Here is an 18794-nt window from a genome sequence, read left to right as displayed (position 1 = left end):
CAAAAAGGTAGGCATAATATCAAGCACACTATATTGTGGACCCTTCTTGATCCATCTTCGTGCAAGAGAGTCTAGCTTCTCTCGTTCCTCAAAATCTGGGAACTGACTACGAGATTGTCTTCGAACAAAAGCCGGAGACACATTTAAAGCTCCAAAGAAAGGAGATAGAATACTAGTGACAGAGTCTGTGAGACGCTTACGCACAGACGGTGAATTAGACATAAGAATTGGAGACAGAGTATTAGGGGAATTGACAGGAGAAGAACTGGTAATTGCAGGAGGAGCAGAAGGCAAAGGAGATCTAAGATCAGGAGATGAAGGCAAAGAAGTTGAGACTAACGGTAAAACCGGCAAGGGCGGTAATACTGGAGGAGGCAAATGCGGAAGAGCCGGAACCGGCGGAGGTACCACTGGCAGCTGAGCAGGCTGTAAAAGCTGAGGTACATTGGCATTTTGCGCATAGGGCGGAGGCAACCTTAATATATGGGACATTAGGGGATCTTCTTCTATATTTTTCATATTATCAGAAGGAGAAACAGGCAACACCGGATAGCATTTATCTATCACCATACGATGTTGTCTTTCTGAAATTGCAGCCGCATTATCAACTTCATCATCTTTGAACTGTTGGGCAGCCTGTATAATTGTCATACCCTGTGCTTTCCTATCTCGTTTTGCTTGTTTAATTCCTTTCTGTTTGGCTTCCTTACGCCAAAGGCGGAAAGAGTCAAACATTGCCGGCCGGGCTTTTCTTTTGAACAAAACTGCTTCCAAATTATCTAGCACATCAGGATCAAAACTACCATTTTCTGGCCATTTTAGAACACCATCTTTCTTCGTGTATCGGGTCCATGTCTCGTTAAAGGCAATGGGGTCGATACCATGTTTTGAATAGAGCTCATATGTGGGATTTCCAACCGAAGGAATCGGACAAGAGTCCTCAAGTCGGGAGTCGCTATTACAACCAAGGCAACAAATTCTTCCAAACTTAGTCAGACCAGGCATCTCGAGATGTCTCCGGACTGTTCACAAACTTCAAGGGAGTAAAACTCAGTTTACGCAGCACAAATGCACTTACCCTCGGCTTTATCTTTTGCAAAAGATAAATCTAAGAACCTAAGGAAATCAATCAAAGAACAAAAATTGTGGGCGCGACCCACGAAAATACTTAACTAACAACGTCTTCTTCCACCATCAGAGGCCCGTCTATCGTCTCGCCTTACCATACATCATCAAGGGAAGGGCCAAAGCAGGGCGGCAGTCAGGGCAGCGGTCGTCAGTAGCCGTCAGGAAGGAGTAACCGCGCTGCAAAAGACCTTCGGACCACTTTCGACATACAGGGGGTCGCTTAGTGTGGCTCGCGAACACTCCGGAATTTTCTTGCGGGGTTCCTCACAACCTTCGAGCAGAACCGGTACCACTGAAGCCGCCCCACGTTGGGCGCCAGTTGAAGAACCAGAACCTTTTGGGCCTGGCGGCGCAGGGTACGCCCAAAGTCTCCGGAGTTCACCTGCTTCGCTACACAGAGACACGGGACACTCTGTCGGCGTTAGAAGATCAGATTTATTTAGCTGCAGCTAGTACAGTTATCCTAGAAGTACACAAAGTAGGTTCTCAGGAGACTGCCACTTCACTCGGTGGTGCATCAGGTTAAATACCATACAATAACATAATGATTAATAATGCACTCCTAGAGCATACAAGAAAGAGCCAATAAGGAAAGTTGGAAAACAAGGCGGAACCAATATGAAAGGTTTGAAAACAGAAGTGTCGGATGACTCGAAGAGACCTCTCCTCCAACTATGTTTGTCACCCCACCCTCAAACTAATTTATTAACAGATTCATAACTAGCTTGCAGGTGGCGAGATACGTGTGTGTGTATTGGAGGACAGTTGTGAAACAAGAGAATGCTAGCAGGAGACAGTGAAGGCCAGTCGATAAGATATGGTCTGGAAAGAATAGTGTGAGCCAACAGATAGTTGAGACAGGAATTAGAAAAGCCAGACAGGGATTAGTGTACTCGGCTAGTTCTAACACCAGCTTTGCAAATAGAGGCCAAGGGCGTATTTCGACACCAGGCTACAGAAAAAGCAGAATAGACTTTGTTCGCCGTGCTGCCTGAGTGATGGCAACACAAAATGGCGGCGGGCCACAAAATGGCTGGTCGATTCAATCGTGATCGAAAAACGAGGTTCCTCAACTTGATTATGTGCTTTCTGCACTACACTTCCCATAATGCACAGTCTCATTTGAGCCTCCCATTGGTGGGTGTGTCATATGTTAAATGGCAAAGTGGGTTAGCGGTTGTGGACACCGTTTCCGTTAAAGCCTCTGAAGAGAAGCATATGGAGCTTCGAAACGCGTCAGGCAAATCCACTACGGAGCGGCTCCTACAAGCGGATCCCCGTCCCTACCTACACATAAATCAAGCTGCTGGTCGAGTGCTACTTGCAGGTGGACAACTTTGGAGCAGAATATAACACGCGGCCGTCCAGCCGCGGAGTATGCACCACCCCGGAAGTCTTGGGGGCCATGAAAGTGGAACAGCAGCCGTACATAGGATAGAGGACGGGCCCACTAGCAGGGTCCATACAGGACTTGATTATGTGCTTTCCGCACTACACTTCCCATAATACACAGTCTCATTTGAGCCTCCCATTGGTGGGTGTGTCATATGTTAAATGGCGAAGTGGGTTTGCGGTTGTGCACACCGTTTCAATTAAAGCCTCTGAAGAGAAGCATATGGAGCTTCGAAATGCGTCAGGCAAATCCACTGCGGAGCGGCTCCTACAAGCGGATCCCCGTCCCTACCTACACATAAATCAAGCTGCTGGTCGAGTGCTACTTACAGGTGGACAACTTTGGAGCAGAATATAACACGCGGCCGTCCAGCCGCGGAGTATGCACCACCCCGGAAGTCTTGCGGGCCACAAAAGTGGAACAGCAGCCGTACATAGGATCGAGGACGGGCCCACTTGCAGGGTCCATACAGGACTTGATTATGTGCTTTCCGCACTACACTTCCCATAATGCACAGTCTCATTTGAGCCTCCCATTGGTGGGTGTGTCATATGTTAAATGGCGAAGTGGGTTAGCGGTTGTGCACACCGTTTCCGTTAAAGCCTCTGAAGAGAAGCATATGGAGCTTCGAAACGCGTCAGGCAAATCCACTACGGAGCGGCTCCTACAAGCGGATCCCCGTCCCTACCTACACATAAATCAAGCTGCTGGTCGAGTGCTACTTACAGGTGGACAACTTTGGAGCAGAATATAACACGCGACCATACAGCCGCGGAGTATGCACCACCCCGGAAGTCTTGGGGGCCACGAAAGTGGAACAGCAGCCGTACATAGGATCGAGGACAGGCCCACTTGCAGGGTCCATACAGGACTTGATTATGTGCTTTCCGCACTACACTTCCCATAATGCACAGTCTCATTTGAGCCTCCCATTGGTGGGTGTGTCATATGTTAAATGGCGAAGTGGGTTAGCGGTTGTGCACACCATTTCCGTTAAAGCCTCTGAAGAGAAGCATATGGAGCTTCGAAACGAGTCAGGCAAATCCACTACGGAGCAGCTCCTACAAGCGGATCCCCGTCCCTACCTACACATAAATCAAGCTGCTGGTCGAGTGCTACTTACAGGTGGACAACTTTGGAGCAGAATATAACACGCGGCCGTCCAGCCGCGGAGTATGCACCACCCCGGAAGTCTTGGGGGCCACGAAAGTGGAACGGCAGCCGTACATAGGATCGAGGACGGGCCCACTTGCAGGGTCCATAGAGGACTTGATTATGTGCTTTCCGCATTACACTTCCCATAATGCACAGTCTCATTTGAGCCTCCCATTGGTGGGTGTCATATGTTAAATGGGGAAGTGGGTTAGCGGTTGTGCACACCGTTTCCGTTATAGCCTCTGAAGGGAAGCATATGGAGCTTCGAAACGCGTCAGGCAAATCCACTACGGAGCGGCTCCTACAAGCGGATCCCCATCCCTACCTACACATAAATCAAGCTGCTGGTCGAGTGCTACTTACAGGTGGACAACTTTGGAGCAGAATATATATATATATATATATATATATATATTTTATTTTTATTTTTTTTATTTTTTCTCCAAAGGTCTCCTGTTTGGAAGCGCACACAACAGCAGCACATTAAAAAGCACGTCAGCTCTCTGTGTTCTTAAGTAATTTCTTTCGCCTAACGCGTTTCAGTGCATTCGCACCTTGGTCACAGGCAGATGAATTTCAACGCGGTTTTCATGAAATAGACTGCGTGAATCAGCATGCACCTTTTATAGTAATTCCCTCTGGTGGGCGTCAACACTTGAGTGTCCTTGTGTTGCATGCTGGACTTTGTAGTGTCTATTTCTTACAGTTATTACCTTAGTAGGTCCGCATTTGAAATGATTGCTCAATTTTATCATAACTCCACAGTGGGACCTCAATTCACAGTTCGTTGGCCATTTCCGGCTATCTCCGCTGTTCCATAACATCGCTCGGGTGATCCCAGGCTAAGGCTCCCTTCTTTGCCAGGGACGGTGCAGCTCCCACGGCTAGACAGCCGTTAAATCATTTTTTTCTCCAAAAGTCTCCTGTTTGGAAGCGCACACAACAGCAGCACATTAAAAAGCACGTCAGCTCTCTGTGTTCTTAAGTAATTTCTTTCGCCTAATGCGTTTCAGTGCATTCGCACCTTGGTCACAGGCAGATGAATTTCAACGCGGTTTTCATGAAACAGACTGCAGGAATCAGCATGCACCTTTTATAGTAATTCCCTCTGGTGGGCGTCAACACTTGATTGTCCTTGTGTTGCATGCTGGACTTTGTAGTGTCTATTTCTTACAGTTATTACCTTAGTAGGTCCGCATTTGAAATGATTGCTCAATTTTATCATAACTCCACAGTGGGACCTCAATTCACAGTTCGCTGGCCATTTCCGGCTATCTCCGCTGTTCCATAACATCGCTCGGGTGATCCCAGGCTAAGGCTCCCTTCTTTGCCAGGGACGGTGCAGCTCCCACGGCTAGACAGCCGTTAAATCATTTTTTTCTCCAAAAGTCTCCTGTTTGGAAGCGCACACAACAGCAGCACATTAAAAAGCACGTCAGCTCTCTGTGTTCTTAAGTAATTTCTTTCGCCTAACGCGTTTCAGTGCATTCGCACCTTGGTCACAGGCAGATGAATTTTAACGCGGTTTTCATGAAACAGACTGCGTGAATCAGCATGCACCTTTTATAGTAATTCCCTCTGGTGGGCGTCAACACTTGATTGTCCTTGTGTTGCATGCTGGACTTTGTAGTGTCTATTTCTTACAGTTATTACCTTAGTAGGTCCGCATTTGAAATGATTGCTCAATTTTATCATAACTCCACAGTGGGACCTCAATTCACAGTTCGCTGGCCATTTCCGGCTATCTCCGCTGTTCCATAACATCGCTCGGGTGATCCCAGGCTAAGGCTCCCTTCTTTGCCAGGGACGGTGCAGCTCCCACGGCTAGACAGCCGTTAAATCATTTTTTTCTCCAAAAGTCTCCTGTTTGGAAGCGCACACAACAGCAGCACATTAAAAAGCACGTCAGCTCTCTGTGTTCTTAAGTAATTTCTTTCGCCTAACGCGTTTCAGTGCATTCGCTCCTTGGTCACAGGCAGATGAATTTCAACGCGGTTTTCATGAAACAGACTGCGTGAATCAGCATTCACCTTTTATAGTAATTCCCTCTGGTGGGCGTCAACACTTGATTGTCCTTGTGTTGCATGCTGGACTTTGTAGTGTCTATTTGTTACAGTTATTACCTTAGTATGTCCGCATTTGAAATGATTGCTCAATTTTATCATAACTCCACAGTGGGACCTCAATTCACAGTTCGCTGGCCATTTCCGGCTATCTCCGCTGTTCCATAACATCGCTCGGGTGATCCCAGGCTAAGGCTCCCTTCTTTGCCAGGGACGGTGCAGCTCCCACGGCTAGACAGCCGTTAAATCATTTTTTTCTCCAAAAGTCTCCTGTTTGGAAGCGCACACAACAGCAGCACATTAAAAAGCACGTCAGCTCTCTGTGTTCTTAAGTAATTTGTTTCGCCTAACGCGTTTCAGTGCATTCGCACCTTGGTCACAGGCAGATGAATTTCAACGCGGTTTTCATGAAACAGACTGCGTGAATCAGCATTAATGTGCTGCTGTTGTGTGCGCTTCCAAACAGGAGACTTTTGGAGAAAAAAATGATTTTATTTTATGCAAATCAAAATGTAGGCATTGCATGCAACATTTACATTTATTTTTATTGTATTGCTTTACTTGTGTTATTGCCGTTACTTGGCTGTGGACAGCATCTTCATGACGCATTTGGGCCGATTAGCGGAACACTTACCTTTCAGTATGTTTTCCATGTCCATACAGCAGTCAGGTGGGCAGGGCTTTATAAACGTAATACCACAGCACACCAAACTAGATTGACAAAGGCCTCCTGAAGGCTGAAACGCGTCTCTCCTGATGCTCGGGGTTGACGGCGACTACAATTGAATAAAGCGATGCCGATTCCCGAACCACTTGTGTCCGTGCTTCCTTCCATGGCGCTGCCGAGGGAGGTGGAATGTTTGTTCATATATATAAATTCAATGAAAAAACCAAAGGTTTCACACATGTTATAGTTAGCTGGACATTTCACTCGTAAAAAACCAATGAAATTCCCCCGTTATAGTTAGTTCAGCTAACTATAACTCGCGCGCCCGCAATGCACTACTGATGATGATATTACATCACTCATGACATGGTCAGTGACATCACTCATGACATCACTGATGACATCTCAAATGACATCACTGATGACATCATCCAGTGAATGTGTGTTTTTCTGAAAATTAAATATGTTTTATATATGTATATCTCAAGGTCGATGGAAGAATAAATGAGTATATAAGTGTCTAAATTGATGATTTGTTTCTGAAAAATTGATTGTATAACTGACTGATTAAGTGTATCTTTTTTAATACATGGCTTAGTGAGTAATGTTTAAATGTGTAAATACCTGTATCAGTCTCTCACTTTGTATATAAGTGGCTGCATGGGTTGGTGAGTAGCTACATGAGTGTCTATATAGGTTAATAGTTGGTTTTTTGAGTATCAGTATGAGTGTCTGAGTGTCTGCATGGTGCGGTGGGGGTATTACGTAGTGCACAGATGCATGAATGAGTGACTCACTGTTTGTATGTGTTGAAGACAGCATGTGTGCAGGACTGTATGGGTGGATGAGTGTGTGCATGGGTGTGTTAGTGAGTGAATGACTGTCTCAATAGTGTCTTCATAAGTAACTACATATGTTTTAAACTAGTATATGTGACTATTGGTGTATATAAGTGAGTATATGTGAGAGTGAGAGATTGGTAGACTTCCTGTATGAATAAGTATGTGTTTCTATAAGTGATTGTTTAAAAGACTAAGTATGTGTAAGTTTCTGTAAAAGTAAGTGTGGTGGTGTGTGTATAACTGTATATGCAAGTAAATGGATGTTTGATTCTTTATTAGCATGAGTGACTATGTGTGAGTAACTCTATGGATGAGTGGCATTGTGTAACAGGATGGATAGGTGTATGAGTACATATGATGTGTGAGTACATGTATGAGTGACTGTATAGGATTGTTGGTGGATGAGTGGATGTGTATGTGGATCTTAGAATTACTGAATAGGTTGTTGTAACTGTTATTGGTATGTCCATTTTTTTGAAAACTTTTGTCTCTATTTTTGAATGTTTGTATCAAAGGTTATATTAGGGTGAGAGGAGGTCTACCACTCTGTCACAAGGATAATGTCATCAGTGATGTCATTTGAGATGTCATCAGTGATGTCATGAGTGATGTCACTGACCATGTCATGAGTGATGTAATATGTGACGTCATCAGTAGTGCATTGCGGGCGCGCGAGTTATAGTTAGCTGAACTAACTATAACGGGGAAATTTCATTGGTTTTTTACGAGTGAAATGTCCAGCTAACTATAACATGTGTGAAACCTTTGGTTTTTTCATTGAATTTCTAAGGTTTTTTAAATGCTAATTCCTAACTATAACGTGTGTGAAACCCATGGTTTTTTCAGTGAATTTCAAAGGTTTTTTAAATGCTAATTCCTAACTATAACGTTTTTGAAACCTTTGGTTTTTTCAGTGAATTTGTACGGTTTTTTATATGCTAATTTTTGTATTATTTAATTAATGATATTTATTTTTTAATAAAAATAAAATTCCTATATATTCATTTATATATTATCTGTATCTTTTTTTTTTTTTTTTTTTTTTTAAATTTCAATTAGGATAAAAAAAATTGTATTATTAATTTTTTTAATTATTTTTTGTCCACTTTTTTTTTTTATATAAATTCTTGGGGTGCGCGCTCTGAGCGCGCTCCTAGTACTATTTCGTAAGTTTTTTATGAATTCCGTCGTACGTTATTTACGTACACAAATATACGTCATAGTGCGCGCTGGGAGCGCGCACCCAGTACGTATGTGTGCGTACATATGTACGCATGCGTGCATGCGTCCTACGCGCTCTACGCGGTTTACTTCCGCATACGCTAAAATTACACGCAATAACGGTCACGTATACGCGTGTTCAACGTATGCGCGCTAGGTACGCGCATATGACGTATGCACATGCGCTCTTACGCGTTCGCGAATACGTAATCACGAGGTGCGCGCTCGGAGCTTGCGCAGTGCGCGCACCTCGGGTTTATGCATAATAAAACAATATTTCTTATTGGTTATCATTACTTTCAGTTTCTAATTGTTTCAACACCACACCCAATCCCCTCATGGCAAGTCATGTGATCAAGAATCATCACTTTTGATTGGTTTGAAGTACTTTCAGTTCCAGATTCTTCCCAAACCACACCTACTCCCCTCATTATTAGTTCTGATTCCTTTGGAGAAGGAGCTATTCTGTTGTTGAGAGACAATGGCTGAACAGCAACCAACTTCAGACAGTGACCAGGACACTCTTGAGAGGCAGAGGAACAGGAAGCAGAAAGACAGCTTTATATGGCAGTTTTTCACTTTTCCAGAAGGTCTGAAAAAGGTAAATGCACCGAAAGTTACATGTGTACTTTGTAATAAAGTCTTATCTCGTGGGAATCCTAACAAGAAATATTCTTTTAGCATTCACACCATGTTGAGACATGTTAACAAAATGCATCCAGTAACTTTTCGTCGAGCTTCTGGAGAAAACCCTCCACCTGCTCAGCCGACGACATCAGCAGCAGCTCAGCCGAGCACATCTTCGGCAGCTCAGGGGAGCACTTCAGCTGCGATGGTGCCTTCACCTGTTTCTACACCTCTTGTTGGTCCACCTTGTTTGGCGAGGTTGTCTACACGGTGCACTGATTGCGGTTCTCTTATTTCTGTGGGGGAGACCAGTCTTGATCTCCTTCAGAGAAAATTTGATGCGCATCCGTGCACTAGGCCATAGATGTTTTTTCTTTTTTTGCGTTTTTCTCTTCCTGTTTCCCTCCATTAACACAAGGGCTCTTTTAAGAGCCACTTATAAACTAAACCCCCCAAATTTTTTTTGAGGTGCGCGCACCCTGCGCGCACCCAAGGTTTTAAAATTTTTTTTTTTTTTTTTTTTTAAATTAATATACAAAAAGAGGTGAAGAAATGGAACCACACAGAGTCATGCCATCATTTTGAGCACATAACACAGGCTGCCCCTTTCATGGGCTGCATTTCTTTCAGAACAACAACTTCACAAATTAAATCTCTGCCCACAATTCCTGTGCGCACACAGACTCATGCTATGTTTTTTTGAACAAAACAGTGTCCCTGAATAGTACCAAATTACTGTTACAGCCTGATACATTTCCCTTATTATTTACAGAAGCAGAAAACTGCAGGGATGTATGTAACAGTGCATGTGTGCTAAAGGATAATTTGTGTAAACACAACAGGCTGCCCCTTCCATGGGACTGCATTTCTTACTGAACAACATCTTCACAAATTAAATCTCTGCCCACAATTCCTGTGTGCACACAGAGTCATGCCATCATTTTAGGCACATAACACAGGCTGCCCCTTTCATGGGACTGCATTTCTTACTGAACAACATTGTCACAAATTAAATCTCTGCCCACAATTCCTGTGCGCACACAGACTCATGCTATGTTTTTTTGAACAAAACAGTGTCTCTGAATAGTACCAAATTACTGTTACAGCCTGATACATTTCCCTTATTATTTACAGAAGCAGAAAACAGCACATTTCCTAACTGCTCCTTAAGACCATGTCCATATGTTACAGAGTGAGTGATTAAACAAGATCAATTTAAATGAGGCCTTGGTGACGTTGAATGTGTTTGCATTACACAGTGCTATCTGAAACAGCACACAGAGCTGTGTACTACACATGAGAGTGTTGGAGAAGCTGCTGCGTGTGTGCCAAGAGTGTGTTTCTGAACACTGTGGATTGTCTGGTGCTTGACAGATGAGCAAAGAGACTTCCAGAACTGCATGAAGACTGCAGGGATGTATGTAACAGTGCATGTGTGCATGCTTTTTTCAAATGTGCTGCCATTTTCCTCTCTTTTTTTTCAAAGTGATTTCTGCTAAATGCTAACCATCACAATTAAAAAGAAGCTGTCCTTTTCTTTCAACTGCAAGTCTTACTTTTCAACAGCAACACAAATTAAATCTCTGCCCACAATTCTTCTCTGCACACAGACTCATGGTTTGATGGTAGTCACAAAACAGTATTCCTCATTGTTACCAGTACACATTATCTTATGTTGAAAACATACTCCATAATATTTTACATATTCAAAACAGTTAAATATCTTACAAAACTGAAAATGTATATCACAACTGTAAACAAATAATCATATTTTTTTTTTATATATCAAAATTAACCACAAACACCCCCTCTCAAACTCATAACTCACATTTAAAATTAGTTAGTTGTGAAAGAAATGTAGCAGTCACACAGCAGTTTATCAGACCAGAATCACTGAGCTCCACACCTCTCTCCTCTCAGCAGAACCAGTTAATGGCACAGTTTCCCTCTCTTTTTTCACACATATACATGTTAATTTTCAATCTCAGTACTTCCCACATTTTTTCAAATGAAATCACACATTTCTATTGGATGAAAACTTCAACCCCTTTCCAAATGTACCCTTCCCCCAACTTAACTTCTGCCTGCTACCATAGCAACAGGTCATAGAACACAGGTGTGAGCAGAGAGGTCAGAAGTTCAACAGACAATGTTTCATTTCCAAAGAGCAAGAGTGCTTGACTTTTCAAACCTAACAGCAAATCCAAACTAATGTTCTTTTTTCACACTTTTTTCTGAACCAATGCAATACATGCTTTTTAAAATTTAAACATACAGCCTAGTTTTTAGTGTAGAATGGTTTGAAACAGCCAATGAGTTCTTTTTATAAAAAAAGTATGTGTGCCTCCATTTCCAAACTGTCTTTCATTTCTTTTTGCCATTCTACTGAAAGACACCTCCTGAGTGCATCCAGATCTCCTTGGAAGATGTTCACAGTGTGGATTGTAGGACACAGCTATGTCTTCTGGAGTGAAAAATTTGCAGAAAAAAGAGGTATGGTGAGAGACCTTGCTTTGCCAAATGTAGACATTAAATGGATTGGTCAGAGAGGGTTAAAGTGGCACCAATTAATGCCTTTGGTGAAAACCTTTCTACATCTCCCACAGCCTAACCTTATTATTGTGCACTGTGGTGGAAATGACCTAGGCACTTTAACTGGGGTAGGTCTGGAAATGCTTATTAAGGACACCTTTGTGCAATTGATGACGCTTTTTCCACAAACTGCCTTCGTATATTCTAACATATGCCAAAGGCAAAAGTGGAACTGGTCCAACCAATTTTGTCCGCAGATTGACAAAGCAAGGAAGCACGTCAACAAATCTATTTCTGCTTTCCTCAGAGACTATGGTATGGGTTCTATATACCACAACAACTTGCGTTACAACATGCAAGACATTTATAGAGGAGATGGTGTACACTTCACTGATGAAGGCAACAGAGTCTTCCTCTTGAACTTTAGACTCTGCATCGGTACTTACTTGTAGGTACCAAAAAACAAACAATAAACACAAGGGCTCTTTTTAGAGCCACCTTATATCTAAACACTTAAATGCGATTTTTTTTGATTTTTTTAATAAAGTTTTTTTTCGGGTGCGCGCTGGGTGCGCGCACTCGGCGATATTTTTTAACAAAATATAAATCTTTTTTTTTGCCCTACAAGGTCCTACTGTGACCCCCTTACAATGCCTACTGGGTTAATTTCTCCCCACTCTGCCCCCTTTTCAAGTTCTCCCCCTTTGTTTATCACCCCCTCTTTATGCGATAGACAAAATGGCGGCCGCCGCTTCCTGATTTCCACCGATTCGAATGTTTACTAAGATCTAACAACCAATCAGAATAGCGCTCGCGCACGGCAAGGTGCGCGCACCCAGCGCGCACGCTGCGCGCTTACAGATATATATATTGATTTAAATACTATTTTCTCAGGAAATACTGAACAGATTTACACCAGACCTGCAAAAGGCACTTCATGGACCTTATGGCTACCTCTCTGCCAAATTTCACATAATTCTGTTCAGCCGTTCGGGCTGTAGCTGTGTCTAAAGGTCCTATGGAAAAATGCATGGGGAAAACGCATTTTGGGACCCCCCTTTTTTCTCGGCCCCCGCTTGCCGAATCACCCCGAGACTTTCAGGGTAGGAGCGGAGCGTAGCGCCCCACCTATTTTGAAAATTTTGCGAGGATTCGTGGACCGGCGCCAAAGTTATTCAAAATAGAATGTTGCAGATTTCCTATGGAAACGTGGTCCTAACTATAACTACCTACTGGCGACCGCCAGTAGGTAATATATATATATATATATATATATATATATGTATATATATTTTTTTTTTTTTCATTAACACAAATCCAGTTTGTTTTTGTAAGACATACAGCTCTGACTGATTATTATAGTATATATAGATTTGTAAAGAGCATGGCTACCCAAAAAAGGGTTTCCAAGTGCGAAGCTACAGTAAGGTACCCGAAACTGTAAAACAGACCTTTCCTTTTAACATAGTTAAAACAGTGTTAGAACAACAAGGTTTTTAACTTCCTGCGGAAGACCGTGATAGAACGACATGCTCTCAAATCAGGGGGTAAGGAATTCCACAACTTCGGGCCTAAGAAGAACAAGGCACGACCTTCTTGACAGGTTTTCCTAATACTGGGAATTACAGCAATATCAAGATTGCTTGATTGCAAAGCCCGGCTAGGTATATATGGTAACATTAGAGATCTGAGATTGATGGGCCCAGAATTAGATAGACATTTATGCACATAGCATAATGCTTGGAATTGAACACAAGTTTCACTTGGCAGCCAGTGGAGCAGGCTGGCAGTGGAGGAAAACTTGGGGGTGAAGTAGGAGTCTTGCAGCAGCATTTTGCACTATCTGGAGCCATTTGAGCATGCCCTCTGTGAAACCTAGGTTTCCGTAATCCAGCCTGGAAATGACCAAGGCCTGGATAATGGTTCTTTGGGCAGAGACATGAAAACAACCCTGAAGTTTTTGGAGCCATCTTAAAATACCAAGACAGGTGAAAGCCACTTTGGTGATCTGGTGACTCATAGGCAGCCTGTCATCAAGCCAGACCCTTTTATTCTTGACCAGAGGAGCTGGAGTAGGCACAGTGCTCATAGCCTCTGGCCACATATGAGGACTCAAAGGTGGGGGAGGTTGCCCACCAGCAGAACCTCAGTTGTGTCCCCATTCAGCTTAGCGGAATTAGCATTCATCCATGAAGAAACTTGTGTGAGGCAGCTGATCAGAGCCTCTGCACTATGATTCTCCTGAGATGGCAGGGAGACACGGATCTGAGTGTCGTCGGTGCATGATAGGAGAATAAGACCACAGTTTTCAACAATGTCTGTGTGTGGCCTTATGTAAAGGACTTGATCACATACATACCCTTCTTGAGCATAGAAATGTCTTTGCAGGTGTCCTAATGTTTCCGAGGCCACAAAACCATATTTTATACAGCCATGTTGAGCTTTATAACATAAATGTTTGTATCATAAATAATTGTAAGGATGTAAAATGTCCCAATCACCTCTTCCAAGGGCTGGACTTCCCAATTGGGCAGTTGTATACAGTGCTTCATACCCCTGAGACACCGAGTTAGCACAGGATGTGCAGCACGCTACGTTAGATGTGGTTGGTTGGAAGGGTGTGGGCTGTAGAGTGGCCTATGTGGGGCCTATGTGGGGGGTTTCTGTGTGCATGATGATCAAAGCTGTTATCTTATTATGGTATATGTTGCTAAGCTTGGTTGTGTAGTGAAGCTTAAAGATCTGTGGGAATACATGTGTGGCTTTTTTGAAAAGTGTTTTGGTGTCATGCGTGATTGGCAGCCACAGCTCTTATTGTGTTGCAGTGAATAAGTGAGTACAAATGCATGGAGAGGACCAAAGCAGAGTGAAAGACAGCTGTGCTTGTGTTTTTGTTTGGTCTACCCCTGTGGGAAATGTGGTTCTCATTCTGGAATAGATGTGATCCAAAATCCTGTACCATCCATTCATACATTTGGACAATAATGGTACAGGTTCTGTTGGTTAGGGCGATCTTTCATCATCAATTGAGGAAGAGCCCTGTCTTTACTGCCTTCCTGAATTTCAGGTGGTGTTGAATGTTTCTTGTCTGTGAGAAAGCTTCACAATTTTGCTACCTGTCAGGAGAAGGAGGTTCCACTAATGCTTCATACATGGATGGACAGTCAAATAAAGTGCCGGTCTGGAGCAAAGGGTACTATACCCTACAGTTGTACTTGAATATGGGTTAGGACCTTCCTGTAAATGGCCCTAATAGCTTAATGCCTGGAACGTGGAGCGTCTGGTCACTGAGAGCAAGTGAAGTACTTGGAAAGCTTGTCTTGTTGGAATTGTCTTTCTATAACATTTTGGCCTGTTAGCAGTATTTATAATTGGAAGAGCAGAGCATTTAGGTAGGGTCCATTTGTACAGTTGTAATGTGCCAGGGTTAGGCCCGTGTAACTTAGCTGCACACTTTTTTACATTGTTATCTTTCCGGACAATAACATTACTACTGTGATCTTTTGCACATATTCGTGTGCATGACAATGTTGGATTCGTTTCTCTGAAACTACTTCCGTCTATACATCAGGCTTCACATAACATTATCACAATGCCTCGAGTACCAATTACAAGGCCTTTACGCACAATGTACAAATGTTGTTCTATCTTCATCCACAGGGTGACAGGGCTATCTACATATCCATAACATTGATAATCTCTACGTACATCACAAGGATGCTTTTTATTATAAATAGTAAGCATCTCATAGGATTAGCAGAGTAGGCACTTCAGCTGACACTGAGGGTCCCTGCATGCTGAGACTTCACCACGCAGCGGTCTGACATCTCCGTGAGGGGTGTCCAATTTGTGACCAAGACGAGGTCCTAAATTCTCCTCCGCAAGGTAATGGGGTTGGATTATCCCCTGGGGGTATTCTTGGCTCTACATCTACATACACTCTAGATACACACAGAGTAGGGTTTGCATAGTAGGAGTATGCCTGCATATATACACTGCATACATACACTGTCTTACCACCATAGTGGAACTGTATCTGCTATTTACTCTTTTGGTGCTTGTAATCACTTTCATCTGCTTCTGTCTGCTGATTATCGCAGCACATGTATTCTATACAAGAAATAAATATATTGGTTCAATAAATATATTGAAAACTTCCCAGTGTGTAGTCTCTGTATAATTCTCTGAGAACAAAAGAGCACGAGTGACTGAGCGAGAGGGTTCTGATCTGTTACCATGATCCCGTAGGGGTCAGGGTTGTCATGTTCAGTGGTTGCCATAAACCATTCGCAACCTGTTCGGGTTAGGGGGGCTGATGGTGGCACTGTGAGCTAGCTGATCTCCAGGCCAACATATCCTGCTGGGGAGCTTAGAATTAGTCTAGGCACCTCACCCAAAGTTTATGTAGTCCAACAAACACACAGATCCTACAGATTAGTGGGGACTACATGACATGGCGCTGTCAACATTGGTTGGGATCTTATTTACCGGTCTACCTGAGTAGTTCAGTTGTGCTTTCTCATAGACTCCTACTCACCTCCAAACCAGAGACGTCCATGGTGTTAGGGAAATCCGCCTCAGCTGAGTAGGTATACTTTATGAATTGGCTGCAGGTCATTCAAGCTTATAGGATAAAAACTTCCCACATTGTGCTTACCCTATCTCCACAATTCATTTACTTAAATTCCTATTTCTTCAAACAATGTCTGACATTGGAGAAAACATTGAGGAAGAAGGAGCACTAAATATAGCAGAAAACTGCAGGCATGCGGTTACTCTAAAATTATTACAATATGGTTTCCTGGCAACGACTGGAGACGTTACCTTCGTAGTTGAGGCATACGAAGTATTCAGAACAGAGGTATTCTATTCCTGGGTTAAATTCCCACCAGCAGATGCTCACACACAAATGTTTCATACCTACATTGAAGATGTACACTCCGTATGTAGACATAGAAATTCCTCTCTCTTACCAAGAGCATATAAATTGGTTTAAAGGCCCCTACCTCACACTAAGGAAAACATGAGACTCGGTCCACTAAGCAAAGAAGGAGCGACATGGCCAGTCTTAGATGTCTACACACCGCATCCTAACACTGGTAATTTAACTGCAGTAGAATTGCGTACACTATACAGAGATTTAGTAAAAATTTACAGAAATCTTACACAGTTCATAATAATCCTGACAGTTAACCCTGTGCTGACTGCTCAAGCCCCACAACCACAATTGACTGCCATGGGTATCAGCCCACAAACACTGAATGCCGTTATGGGAAAGATTCCCACCAGTCCCCTCATCATTTTCTCCAGTGCTCACCTCATCCTGATCGGTTATTATATCTTACAAGAAATACATGTGTCTTTGGATATGCATTTTAGCTGGGTCATTACATATGTATATATTTACTTATCTTTTGTTTGTTCCATATGAATCCTTTTCACTCATGACATCCTTACCTATTGGAGTTTAAGATCTGGTAAGCATTCAAATCTTTATCCTCACCTTTTAATTCATTAGTAAGACTAATAATTGCACCCACCATCCATGAGTGCACTTACTTGGGTCTCTTTTTTCTTTGCCATTATTTTTGATCTTATTACCGGATATTTTTCTGTCTGTCACAACTATGAGTATTACACACTCTTTTCGGTGAAGAAATGTTATCTTCAGGATTACTTACTTTAATCTTTTCCGTCTTTCCAGTTAATAATTATTAGTTATGTTAAAGGCTAAGTGTACACTTTTGTTTTTATGCAAGTTGTATTTGTGGTTTTCCTAATGGAGGCACTTGGGTCGCTGTAACGTGCATAGATTCGCTTCCAGGATATCCATCTACAATCAAAGCCACTCTATTGTCTCTCAATATAGATACATTCATTGGGAAATAATTTTTCTTTTTCTCTGATCAAATGTTTTATTTAATTATTCTTGATAATTATGTCTATTTTCATTAGTGATGTAGTTATGGTTCTATTTTAAAGTTTTTTCATAATTGAGATTACTGTATCCAAAGTATCAAAAAATTGCAGTTTAACTGTTGAAATTACCAACATGAAATTTGATTTTGTTGCTTTAATGCTTTGAAAGACAATGAGATTGTGAAGTATGTTCTTAATTTCCATGTGACTTCACAGGCAATTTTCATCATAGACTTTTTAGACATTTTGTATGAATAAAAGGTTTTTATAAATTATACTCTTGTGCACACGCAGCCTTTTTCAGTACCATTTAGCAATTATGTTACATAATGCTGAGTAGAATAATAGTTGCCTCGGGAATTGTTTTGTACAATAGCAGAAAAAACAAGCCAGCCTGAAACAGTTTTTCCCCATACGGGACAGCAGGAAAAACTCAGAATATTAACTATTTGATTGCCAATGGGGATGCCCCCCCCCCTCCCCCGGTGGAAGACTACGCAACTTGGGGTAAAGTCTTCGCTGCCGTTTATACCAAACTCATGGTAACCCTTCACTGGCGGTCATGCTTGGGTACTGAAACGGGTACAGAATGAGTACGGGGCAGCACCTACCCCGTACTTGGGAATGAAAATGATGGGAACTTTTGCCTCTGTATCAGCCATGATGTTAAGTAACATAAAAGGGGAGGCAGCAGCATTAGCTACGCCTGAGGGAGTTCACTTCTGCACAGGAATTGCCTAAAAGTATCGAAAAAACCTATACTACGCTAGGTAGAGTTAATTATGGATCCAGACCTGGAAAACCACATGCTAACAGTAATTCTGGAAAGGATAACTCTAGGGAAGCACCCGAATCTTCCAAGAAGAAATGGGACAATAAACAAAACAATAAAAACAAAACACATTCACAGGGTGGGTCTCCTCAACAGGAGACCTCTGAAAAGAAGTACAATTTTAGGTTCTGTGATAACACTAGAAAGCCTGACAGGTATCAAGGTACTGATACACGTTCCTCTCGTTCCTTTCAGGAGTCATCCCATACACATTCAGAGAGAGGTGGATGGTCAGAGCGCAGATCAGTAGAGCGCATGAAACCGGAGAAGGAATCACATAGCTCATCAGAATACATCATTAAAAAAGAAGACAAACCAAAGAATACTAAAGCTCAATTCAAGAAGAAGAAAGTACCTGGGATTAAAGTAAGTCATACCCAGGCTACTGAGGACTCTGCTTCTGAACGGGGATGGG

Source organism: Triturus cristatus, chromosome 4_2, assembly GCF_964204655.1.
Source record: "Triturus cristatus chromosome 4_2, aTriCri1.1, whole genome shotgun sequence".
NCBI classification, from domain to species: Eukaryota; Metazoa; Chordata; class Amphibia; order Caudata; family Salamandridae; genus Triturus; species Triturus cristatus.
This window is presented reverse-complemented; position numbering follows the sequence as displayed.